The sequence below is a fragment of the Saccopteryx leptura genome, chromosome 4 (assembly GCF_036850995.1).
Source record: "Saccopteryx leptura isolate mSacLep1 chromosome 4, mSacLep1_pri_phased_curated, whole genome shotgun sequence".
Lineage (NCBI taxonomy): Eukaryota > Metazoa > Chordata > Mammalia > Chiroptera > Emballonuridae > Saccopteryx > Saccopteryx leptura.
The window spans coordinates 74,454,832-74,467,253 of record NC_089506.1 but is presented as its reverse complement, the minus strand read 5'-3'; the positions used below and the strand labels follow the sequence as shown (position 1 = coordinate 74,467,253).

At 45.4% G+C, this 12,422-nt stretch overlaps 1 non-coding gene across 1 annotated transcript; it reads left to right on the top strand.

Moving 5' to 3' along the window:
- The first annotated feature begins 595 nt into the window (after positions 1 to 595).
- On the top strand, positions 596 to 671 carry TRNAA-AGC (transfer RNA alanine (anticodon AGC)). The gene has a single exon. It is a non-coding gene; the product is annotated as a tRNA-Ala (tRNA).
- Positions 672 to 12,422: the final 11,751 nt, after the last annotated feature.

The window sequence follows — 12,422 nt, the reverse complement described above, 5'->3', positions numbered from 1 at the left end:
TATCATTATAGGCTTATATCAAGAATAAAAGAGAATCCCAATATACAACCTAACATTAGATCTTAAGGAATTAGAAAAAGAAGAACAAAGCAAACCAAAGTCAACAGAAGACAGGAAATAGTAAAATTAGAGCAGAACTAAATAAAATAGAGAACAAAAAAATAAGAGAAAAAATTAATACAACAAAGAGCTGGTTCTTTGAAAAGATCAATAAAATTGACCAACCCCTGACTTGATTCACTAGGGAAAAAGAGAAATAACTCATATAAATAAAATCTGAAATGAAAAAGGATAAATTACCACAGACATCATAGATATACAAAAGATCACAGTAGAATACTATGGAAGATCATATGCCACCAAATTCAACAACCGAGAAGAAATGGATAAATTCCTAGAACTATACAATCTTCGTAGACTGAGTCACGAAGAAGTGGAAAACCTAAATAGACTTATAAGCAGGGAGGAAATAGAGACAACTATAAAAGACTTCCCCAAAAATAAAAGTCCAGGACCAGATGGCTATACTAGTGAATTCTACGAAACATTCAAAGACAATTTGATACCTATACTTCTCAAAGAAAATAGAAGAAGAGCCCTGGCCGGTTGGCTCAGCGGTAGAGCGTCGGCCTAGCGTGCGGAAGACCCGGGTTCGATTCCCGGCCAGGGCACACAGGAGAAGCGCCCATTTGCTTCTCCACCCCTCCGCCGCGCTTTCCTCTCTGTCTCTCTCTTCCCCTCCCGCAGCCAAGGCTCCACTGGAGCAAAGATGGCTTGGGCACTGGGGATGGCTCTGTGGCCTCTGCCTCAGGCGCTAGAGTGGCTCTGGTCGCAACATGGCGACGCCCAGGATGGGCAGATTATCGCCCCCTGGTGGGCAGAGCGTAGCCCCTGGTGGGCGTGCCGGGTGGATCCCGGTCGGGCGCATGCGGGAGTCTGTCTGACTGTCTCTCCCCGTTTCCAGCTTCAGAAAAATGAAAAGAAAAAAAAAAAAAAAAAAGAAAGAAAATAGAAGAAGAAGCAATACTCTGTAACACATTTTTTTTTTTTTTTGTATTTTTCTGAAGCTGGAAACGGGGAGAGACAGTCAGACAGACTCCCGCATGCGCCCGACCGGGATCCACCCGGCACGCCCACCAGGGGGCGACGCTCTGCCACGACCAGAGCCACTCTAGCGCCTGGGGCAGAGGCCAAGGAGCCATCCCCAGCGCCCGGGCCATCTTTGCTCCAGTGGAGCCTTGGCTGTGGGAGGGGAAGAGAGAGACAGAGAAGAAGGAGGGGAGCGGGGTGGAGAAGCAAATGGGCGCTTCTCCTATGTGCCCTGGCCGGGAATCGAACCCGAGTCCCCCGCATGCCAGGCCGACACTCTACCGCTGAGCCAACTGGCCAGGGCTGTAACACATTTTATGAGGCCAACATAACCCTCATACCAAAACCTAGCAAGGACAAAACAAAAAAGGAAAACTATAGACCAAGATCTCTAAAGAATGCAGTTGCAAATATTCTGAACAAAATATATACTAGTAAATCAAATACAACAACATTAAAAAAATATATCATGGTCAAGTGAGATTCATTCTAGGAGCACAAGGGTAGTTCAACATATGGAAATCAATAATGTAATATACTACTACATCAACAAAACAAAGAACAAAAATCATATGATCCTATCAATAGATGAAGAAAAGGCATTTGGTAAGATACAACATCCTTTTATGTTTAAAACACTCAATAAAATTGGAATAGAAGGAAAGTACCTCAACATAATAAAGGCTATATATGACAAGCCATCAGCTAATATCATACTAAATGGTGAAAAAAATCAGGGACAAGACAAGGCTGCCTACTCTCTCCACTCTTATTCAATCAACATAGTTCTGGAAGTTTTAGCCAGAGTAATCAGGCAAGAGAAAGAAATAAAAGACATCCATATTTGGAAAGAAGAAGTAAAGGTATCACTTTTTGCAGATGTCATGATCCTGTATATAGAAAACCCCAAAGATTCCACCATAAAACTGTTAGAAATAATAAACCAATACAGTAAAGTCATAGGATACAAAATCAATATACAAAAGTTTATTGCTTTCCTATATGCCAATGATGAAACTTCAGAAAATGAACTCAAAGAAACAATTCCTTTTACAATTGCAACAAAAAAATTAAATACTTAGGAATAAACTTAACAAAGAATGTGAAGGACCTATAACTGAAAACTACAAAGCATTATTGAAAGAAATGGAAAAAGACACAATGAAATGGAAAAATATTCCATGTTCATGGATTGGTAGAATCAACATAGTTAAAATGGCCATATTATCCAAAGCAATATATAAATTTAATGCAATCTCCATCAAAATCCCAAAGTCATTTTTTAAAATAATAGAACAAAAAATCATCAGGTTTGTATGGAACCATAAAAAACCCTAAATAACCAAAGCAATTCTGAGGAAAAAAGAATGAAGCTGGAGGTATCACACTACCTGACTTCAAATTATACTATAGAGTATATTCAAATTAAAATATATTTGATATTACACAATAATCAAAACAGCATAGTATTGGCAGAAAAACAGACCAATGGAACAGAATCAAGAGCCCAGAAATAAAACCACATATATATGGACAAATCATCTTCAACAAAGGAGCCAAAAACACCCAATGGAGAAAAGAAAGCTTCTTCAAATAATGGTGCTGGGAAAACTGAAAAGCCAAATGCAAAAGAATAAAACTTGTCTACAGTTTGTTCCCCTGCACAAAAATTAATTCAAAATAGATTGGCCCTGGCCGGCTGGCTCGGTGGTAGAGCGTCGGCCTGGTGTGTGGGGGACCCGGGTTCGATTCCTGGCAAGGGCACATAAGAGAGGCGCCCATCTGCTTCTCCACCCCCCCCTCCTTCCTCTCTGTCTCTCTCTTCCCCTCCCGCAGCCAAGGCTCCATTGGAGCAAAGATAGCCCGGGCGCTGGGGATGGCTCCTTGGCCTCTGCCCCAGGCGCTAGAGTGGCTCTGGTCGCGGCAGAGCGACGCCCCGGAGGGGCAGAGCATCGCCCCCTGGTGGGCAGAGCGTCGCCCCTGGTGGGCGTGCCGGGTGGATCCCGGTCGGGCGCATGCGGGAGTCTGTCTGACTGTCTCTCCCTGTTTCCAGCTTCAGAAAAAAAAAAAAAATAGATTAAAGACCTAAATATAAGATCTGAAACAATAAATTACATAGAAGAAAACTGGTACTAAACTTATGGACCTTGACCATAGAGAACAATTTATGAATTTGACTCCAAAGGCAAGGGAAGTAAAAGCAAAAATAAACAAATGGGACTACATCAAACTAAAAAGCTTCTGCACAGCAAAAGAAACTGACAATAAAACAAATAGGCAGTCAACCAAATGAGAGATGATACTTGCAAACAACAGTTCTGATAGGGGTTAATATCCAAAATCTATAAAGAATTCACAAAGCTCAGCAATAAACAAACAATTGAGTTAAAAAATGAGGAGAGGACCTGAACTGACACTTCTCCCAAGAGGACATACAAATGGCCAACAAATATATAAAAAGATGCACATCCTCACTAGCTATTTGAAAATTGCAAATCAAAATTACAATGAGATACCACCTTCCTGACCTGTGGTGCTGCAAGTGTCAACCCAGAATGCTGAGGTCGCCAGTTTGAAACCCTGGCTTGCCTGCTCAAGGCACGTATGAGAGTTGATGCTTTCTGCTCCTCCCCAGTTCTTTCTCTCTCTGTCCTCTCTATTAAAGAGAGAGAGAGAAAGAGAGAGAGAGAGAGAGAGAGAGATAGTACCTCACATCTATTAGATTGGCTATTATCAACAAGACAGGTACAGTAATAACAAGTGTTGGAGAGGCTGTGGAGAAAAAGGAACCCTCATTCACTGTTTGTGGGAATGTAAAGTAGCACACACACCATTATGGAAGAAAGTATGGTGGTTCCTCAAAAAATTAAGAATAGAACTACCATATGACCCACCAATCCCTCTACTACATGTCTACCCCCCAAACTTGAAAACACTGGTATGCAAAGACACATGCACCCCCATGTTCATTGCAGCATTATTCACAGTGGCCAAGACATGGAAACAACCAAAGTGTCCCTCCATGGAGGATTGGATAAAGAAGATGTGGTACATATATACTATGAAATACTATCAGCCATAAGAAATGATGACATCTTGTCATTTATGACAACATGGATGGACCTTGATGACATTATACTGAGTGAAATAAGTAAATCAGAAGAAGTTAAGAACTGTTTAATTTCACACATAGGTGGGATATAAAACTGAGAGTCATGGACATAGATAAAAGTGAAATGGTTACCAGGGTAAGGGGGATGTGGGGGAAGGGGTGGGGGGAAGAGTGTAAGGAGGGACAAAAAAATGGTGACAGAAAATGATTTGACTTTGAGTGATGGGTATACAACATAAACAACAGTTCAAATGCTATAGAAATGTTTACCTGAAACCTGTATACTCTTAAACCCTGTTTGTTTTTTTTTAATTTTTTTTATTTATTCATTTTAGAGAGGAGAGGGAGAGAGAGAGAGAGAGAGACAGAGAGAGAGAAGGGGGAGGAGCTGGAAGCATCAACTCCCATATGTGCCTTGACCAGGCAAGCCCAGGGTTTTGAACCGGCGACCTCAGCATTTCCAAGTCGATGCTTTATCCACTGCGCCACCACAGGTCAGGCCTGAAACCTATGTACTCTTATTGATCAAGGTCACCCTGTTAAATTTAATTTTCTAAATAAAAATTTTAAAAAAAGATAAAAATTTGGATCAAGTTTTTTTTTTCCAATTTGTTTTTTGTGGAAAGATCATGTATTTTAAAATACAGTCACAAATTAGAGTGCTTTACACATTGCTTTTTATCATTTTGCAATATATTTGAAACATCTCCCTGTGTCATTGAATATTGTTTTACATTTTTTAATGATTGGAAAATATTTTGCTTTATGGAAATAACTACAACTTACTCCACCATGTTTATTATTTGAGCTTTGTTTGCTTTGGGATTCTTTTTTTTAAAATCCAATTTTATTTTATTTTAGGTTTTATTTATTAATTTTAGAGAGAAGGGACAGAGATAGAGAAGGGGGAGGAGCAGAAAGCATCAACTCCCACATGTGCCTTGACCAGGGAAGCTCAGGGTTTCTTTTTTTTTTTTTTTTTTTTAATTTTTCTGAAGCTGGAAACAGGGAGAGACAGTCAGACAGACTCCCGCATGCGCCCGACTGGGATCCACCCGGCACGCCCACCAGGGGCGACGCTCTGCCCACCAGGGGTCGATGCTCTGCCCATCCTGGGCGTCGCCATGTTGCGACCAGAGCCACTCTAGCGCCTGAGGCAGAGGCCACAGAGCCATCCCCAGCGCCCGGGCCATCTTTGCTCCAATGGAGCCTTGGCTGCGGGAGGGGAAGAGAGAGACAGAGAGGAAAGCGCGGCGGAGGGGTGGAGAAGCAAATGGGCGCTTCTCCTGTGTGCCCTGGCCGGGAATCGAACCCGGGTCCTCCGCACGCTAGGCCGACGCTCTACCGCTGAGCCAACTGGCCAGGGCAAGCTCAGGGTTTCGAACCGGCAACCTCAGCGTTGCAAGTTGACGCTTTACCCACTGCGCCACGGCAGGTCAGGCTGGGATTCTTATTTTTAACTAATCACGCTTGATGCCATCACAGGCGAGTCCTCCAGAAACAGACAGACGGTAATTGAATTGTTAGGTATTAATTAGGGATTGATCCTAGTGGGTCAAAGAGGGAGGAAGCAGGAATGGTGAGGGAGAAGACTGAACTGTATGGCACAGGCCTGCGGCCCTAAGGAAGCCATGCCCATGGCAAGGGCCATCAGAGTTGTCCTGAACTGGGTGGAAAGGACTGGGCTTCTATAAGCTCATGTCACTCGACACCAGATGAAGGCTGCTCTGGGGCTGTGAGGTTGTGCTCTACAGCAGAGGCAGACCTCAGTTGCCAACAAACGGATGCTGTCTGCTGACCACGTTCCTCCTCTGCAGGGAGGTTTGGGTGTTGCACCTTGGTGCTCAACCACAGATGCTCCTTTTTTTTTTCTTTTCATTTTTCCGAAGCTGGAAACGGGGAGGCAGTCAGACAGACTCCCACATGCGCCCGACCGGGATCCACCCGGCATGCCCACCAGGGGGCGATGCTCTGCCTCTCTGGGGCGTTGCTCTGTTGCATCCAGAGCCATTCTAGCGCCTGAGGCAGAGGCCACAGAGCCATCCCCAGCGCCCGGGCCATCTTTGCTCCAATGGAGCCTCGGCTGTGGGAGGGGAAAAGAGAGACAGAGAGGAAGGAGAGGGGGAGGGGTGGAGAAGCAGATGGGCGCTTCTCCTGTGTGCCCTGGCCGGGAATCGAACCCGGGACTCCTGCACGCCAGGCCGATGCTCTACCGCTGAGCCAACCGGCCAGGGCCACAGATGCTCCTTTTGTACATGAATCTTTGCTCACATTCTTAGGATAAATTTCCAGACATGAAATTGCTGCAACAGCACATGAGCATTGAGAAAACTTTTAGTATAAATATTTATTGTCAAATTACCTTAGAGAAGATTGAACACTTTCTCCCACCAACAAACTCATTTAATCACTAGTGGGGTAGGGACATGACAATTGTTTTTTTTTAAATATTGAAAAATACCTCAAATTCTTTTGGAAAAATAAATGATATTCTTTATGTTTTATCATTGTGAACTTTATTTTATTTTTGTTTTTTATTTTATTGATTTTAGAGAGAGAGGAAGGGTGGGGAGAGAGAGAGAGAGGGAGAGGGAAAGCTATAGGAACATCACTCTGATCCTGTATGTGCCCTGACCGGAATCAAACGGGCAATCTCTACGCTTCAGGATGATGCTCTAACCAACCAAGCTATCCAGCCAGGGTTGTGAATTTTATTTTAAACTCCTAAGGCAGGTTACCTTTCTCTATAGAGCTCTACACATCTTTCCAGTAGGATAAAACACTCTGACTGATGTTAGGAGGCAAAGAATTAGATTCTGATCTTCTGAGTTGCAAATTTGCAATACTAAAGAGGCACAAGGAAGGTGCCTGAGCTGATTTCAAACAGAACCTGCAATACCATACAGCTCTTTCCATGTGAGTACCTGAGCAAACAAAATAAATTCCCATTTACTAGGAAAAATTCATATTTGACACACTACTGTGAGAGAGAGAGAAAGAGAGAGAGAGAGACCGACCAATGGGAAATAACCATCATTCTACATACACCATTGGATTTACTTCTCATAACAACCCTTTGAAGTGGTTATTATTTACCACATTTTCCAGGTGAGACCACTGAAGCTCAGAGAGTGTGGTGACTTGGTAACCTTAGTCACTCAGATGCCCAAGTCTGTGCACTGCTTAGGGTACCGGGTTGCTGTCCCCCAAGCTACAAGTCAAGTTACAGAGCAGCAGCTTTAAACAGTATAATATACCTGTAGACTGTCAATGTAACAAACATCTAAACCTGTAAGAGTTTTTTTGTTTATTTGAGCCAAATTGATGACAATTGCTAGGAAGTAAAATCTCAAGGGATTAAGAAAATGTTCCAGAAAATGAGAGTTTCAATACTTATTTTATACCTCAGAACACATCATCAGTTACCTGGGGAGAAAGCAAAGCAGGGAAGTCTCTGGGGTTGGATAAAAATAAAACAAATAGACACATACTTCTTTTCCCTCAGTGGGTATAGGATAGTTAGCAGTTATCAATGAACGTGATAATAATGAGGGGGTTTGTGGTTCTCTGCTCTGGTGGTTGTGCTTTGATAGTCCAAGGTATGTTATTTTAGATGCAAAAAGACAACAGGCTCAGTTAAGGTAAACATTGACCGCTGTTAGGAAAAATACTGGATGATACCCACCATGAACAACTTTTAGTTAAAAGTTTTATTGATTTTAGAGAGAGGAGAGAGAGAGAGAGAGAGAGAGAGAGAGAAAGAGAGAGAAGTGGGAAGTATCAACTCATAGTAATAGCTGCTTCTCATATGTGCCTTGACCGGGCAAGCCTGGGGCTTTGAACCAGGGACATCAGCATTCCAGGTTGACATTTTATCCACTGTGCCACCACAGGTCAGGCCTAGTTAGAAAGTTTTAATTTCGTACCTTCCTATATGGTTACTCTAGGTCTTGAGTTTGTAAGGCTGCCATGCAGGCCTTCCCTGAGTTTGTCAGATTTTTTTTGTTGTTGTTGTTTGTTTTTTTGTTTGTTTTTGACAGGGACAGAGAAAGAGGGATAGACAGACAGGAAAGGAGAGAGACGAGGAACATCAATTCTTCGTTGCAGCACCTTAGTTGTTCAATGAGTGCTTTCTCAAATGTGCCTTGAATGGGGGGCTACAGCAGAGCGAGTGACTCCTTGCTCAAGCCAGCAAACTTGGTCTTCAAGCTAGCTACCTTTGGGCTCAAGCCAGCGATCATGAGGTCATGTCTATGATCCCACACTCAAGCCAGATAAGCATGTGCTCAAGCTGGCGACCTTGGAGTTTCTTTTTTTTTTGTATTTTTCCGAAGCTGGAAATGGGGAGAGACAGTCAGACAGACTCCCGCATGCGCCCGACCGGGATCCACCCGGCACGCCCACCAGGGGCGATGCTCTGCCCACCAGGGGGCGATGCTCTACCCCTCCGGGGCGTCGCTCTGTTGCGACCAGAGCCACTCTAGTGCCTGGGGCAGAGGCCAAGGAGCCATCCCCAGCGCCTGGGCCATCTTTGCCCCAATGGAGCCTTGGCTGCAGGAGGGGAAGAGAGAGACAGAGAGGAAGGAAAGGGGGAGGGGTGGAGAAGCCGATGGGCGCTTCTCCTGTGTGCCCTGGCCAGGAATCGAACCCAGGACCCCTTGCACGCCAGGCCGACGCTCTACCACTGAGCCAACCGGCCAGGGCAACCTCGGGGTTTCAAACCTGGGTCTTCTGCATTCCAGTCCAACACTCTATCCACTGCACCACTGCCTGGTCAGGCTGTCAGGTTTAATATGTGACCTGTTTTTTGTCCACACTAGTGACTGTAGTTAACATCTGAAACAGCGCTCACAAAGATAAAAAAATGTCTGTCTTTCTACTAAACTATAAGTATATGATATTCAGTGTCTAAACTTTTTTTCACTTTTCTATTACTTATGACATCTAGTCCTTTACATATATACAGTGCTCACTAAATATTTAACACAATAGATCTTGAATAGCCAAAAAGAGAAAAATATTTCCAGATTCTTTTATCCCTTCATCCTCATTTTGAGTTTGGTCTGATCATAGTATTGCCAGGAGACAAACAGGTGGTCTAGTCATTGGCCTCCCATTTTAGCAAGAAAAAGTCTCAGCTCTTCTAAACACACCAATTGGTCATAAATAGTGACAATGAAAAAAAGAGTTGAACAAAAATAAACCTACAGATAAAACCTATCCTCAATAACTCACCCCAAACAGGAACAACACAGGTGAAGTCTTTATTCAGAAGAGTAAATGAGTTGTAATCTAGCCTTTAGATATAACTTCCAGGTAACAGGAAATACAGAGGAAATAGAATTATGCTGAAGACACCACAAAGACACCATAAAATAAATCCAAAAGGCTACCCTCTTTTCTTTAACAGGGACAATGTCATTCTAAAAATAGGGGTTAGGGAGAAGGAGGAAGCTAGTCTAGGTTATAAAAAGATATAACCAAATGCAATGTGTGGTCATTGTTTGGACTCTGGTCTGAGTTAGCTGAAAAAAACATTTTGGGATCAGTTGGGGGGAATTTCAGTCTGAACTGGGTATAAACTATAACCAATGATTGTTATGATAGGGAAACTCAAGACTTAAAATTTTAGCTTGAGTAATGGTGGCTTTGGTTACGATCAGTGGGAATAATGGTTAGTGCAAGTCAAAGCTTTGTTCCGGGAACTGGCCTCCTTCATGACTTCTCCAGGGCACTGCAAGCAAAGCCTTTGTACTCCGAGGACTAAATGCCCACTGATGATCCAATTAACTTTGACTCTGATTTGATTAACTCTCCTTTGAAGTTCCAAAACCCTCTCCTATCCTTTCCTTCCTCTTATAAAAAGGTTGTCTGGGGTTCAGGGGTTGAGGCAATTTTGGAATGTAACCTGTCTCCCTAGATTGCCAGACATCTAAATAAAGCTCCCATCAAGATTCTATCTGTCTCTACTTATTTGACTGAATTGGTGACAGGCAGCACTAACTTTGATATTTCTGGTTTCACTTATGACTTTCATTAAATTTAACTTTAATCTTAACTTAATTCTAGAAATAACCTCTTTGTCTCTCCCTTCACCAACCCTGTCCTTTCCTCAGAGACCTAGCCTTTCCCCTAATAATCAGCAACCTCCCAGGCAGCAGAAATCAGCCAGGATCTACTAATGGTTAGATGGTCTGCACTCTGCCAGGCCAAGTTATGTTTCAGTTCCTAAGGGGAAAGGACCCCCCCTCCCCCCGGCTACTTTCTTATGAGACCATCAGAGGGACACTGGAAAGAGACCTCAGAGCTGTCCTACAGACCTGAAGAAATGATTGATTACCCTTACCTCACCTCACACCAGTCAGCTCCCATCCTGACAGATGGGACCCCTAAGCCAGGGCCTGCTGTGATTGTGCCCTACATAATCTGTAACCTATGCTTCATCTGGGACTGGATTTTTAGTTTAGCTTTTAGTTTTCCTGGATGGCGGCATTCATAATAAAATTGCCAACATTTCTCCACTGTAATTCTTGGTGTCTAGTGTTTGGCTCTGCTAGTGCAGGTGGACAAACACTTTCTGTTCTGTAACAATTGATATTAGGTAATTACTTTTAGCTTTAGTTAATTGTGAAAATGGTAAGATGGTTATGAAGAGAGTGTCCTTTTAAAAATGAGATGTATATTGTCATATTTAGGAGTGAAATACCACAATATCTTTAATTCCTCAGCAAAAAGGTGGTAAATATGGTAAAATGTGGGCATTTGTTAAATATTGATGTTATTTTTCTTTTTTAAAAAATGTTTATTCTATTGATTTTAGATAGAGAAGTAGAGAGAGAGAGAGAGAGAGAGAGAGAGAGAGAGAGGAACATCAATCTGTTCCTGTATGTGCCTTGACCTGGGATTGAACTGACAACCTCTATGTTTCCTTCCCCACACACAGTAAGGTAACCAACCGAGCTATCCAGCCAGGGTGGATATCGTTTTCCATCATAAAGAGTAATCAACCAACCACGGGGGGAAAGGAATAAAGATTGCTTCCTTTAAAGGAGTAAGAATCCATCCTTACATTCCTCTAGGCTCTGCCATTAACGTGAAGCCTGGCTAGGGTTTCAGGAACGTGAGGTCTTAAGGGAGTCACGACAGAAGAACAGGTTTCTTTCGGACCTGATTTGTATGAGTACAGAACCCGAGTAAGCCAACCCAATAGCTCACGACCCTCTAGCACTGTGCACCTACTCAGGGACGCTGCAGATACTGTCACCTCATTCCCGCTTAGTGGACCCAAACCACACGGGTGGAGGGTTTGACGCTCAGGGTGAGGGGGGTCCAATGGTCTGAACTGGGCGGAGTGCGCGAGGGCTGGGAGAAAAGCAGGGTTTCCTGATACTCGAACCCTTTGCAGGCGGGCGGTACCTTCCATCTCACCCACCTGGAAGCAGGGCGGAGCGCGGTCAGCCCGGCTGGGGGAGATGGGCGGCCTGTGGCTAGGCCCCTACCCTCACCTGCCGCCAGGAGGGCCGGGCTGCTGCACCGGGCGGAGAGCTTGGGCTGGGGGCCGCCGCACACCTGGCGCCGGGCCCGTCCGCCGCGACAGCGGGCTGGGCCGCAGGTGAGGGCGGCGGGGTGGGCGGGCCGCGCTGCCCGCGGGGGAAGTTCCTTGGCCGGGAAAGGTGCAATTGTGTGCAGCTATTCCTGGTATGTCAGGCCGGCCCGGCCGCCTCGAGCCGCGGGGGCGCCGCTGCCAGCGGCCCCCGGAGAGGGAAGGCGTCCGGGCGTCCGGAGGCGGGAAGGATGCGGCCGCGGGGGCGCACGCCCTCGGGGCGGGGCTGCGGTCCGGGCGGGCAGCGCAGGAGCGGGAGCGTGGCCGGCGGGGCCTCGGGGGGACCGCGGCAGCCCCGGGCCCAGACAGCTCGACCACAAGGGCGGCTGCGGCCGCGGCGGGGAGCCGGGGGAGCCCGGGGAGCCGCAGGGGGGCGGACGGAAGCGGAGGCTGGGCGGCCGCGGTGGGCTGGGGCGGGGCCTTTCCGGGGAGGCGGTGGCAGCGCAGCGACTTTTGAAGCTCGAACAGTTGCCGGTGCCGCGCGCTGCCTCCGGTCGCCGTGCCCGGCTGCCCGTGTCCCCGTGGAACTGGGGCCGTTTTCAAGAGTTTAGAGAAAGCCACGTCTTCAAGTTCTTGTGGGTTCGAAACCTTAGCGAGCTGCAGAACGCAACAAAGGAG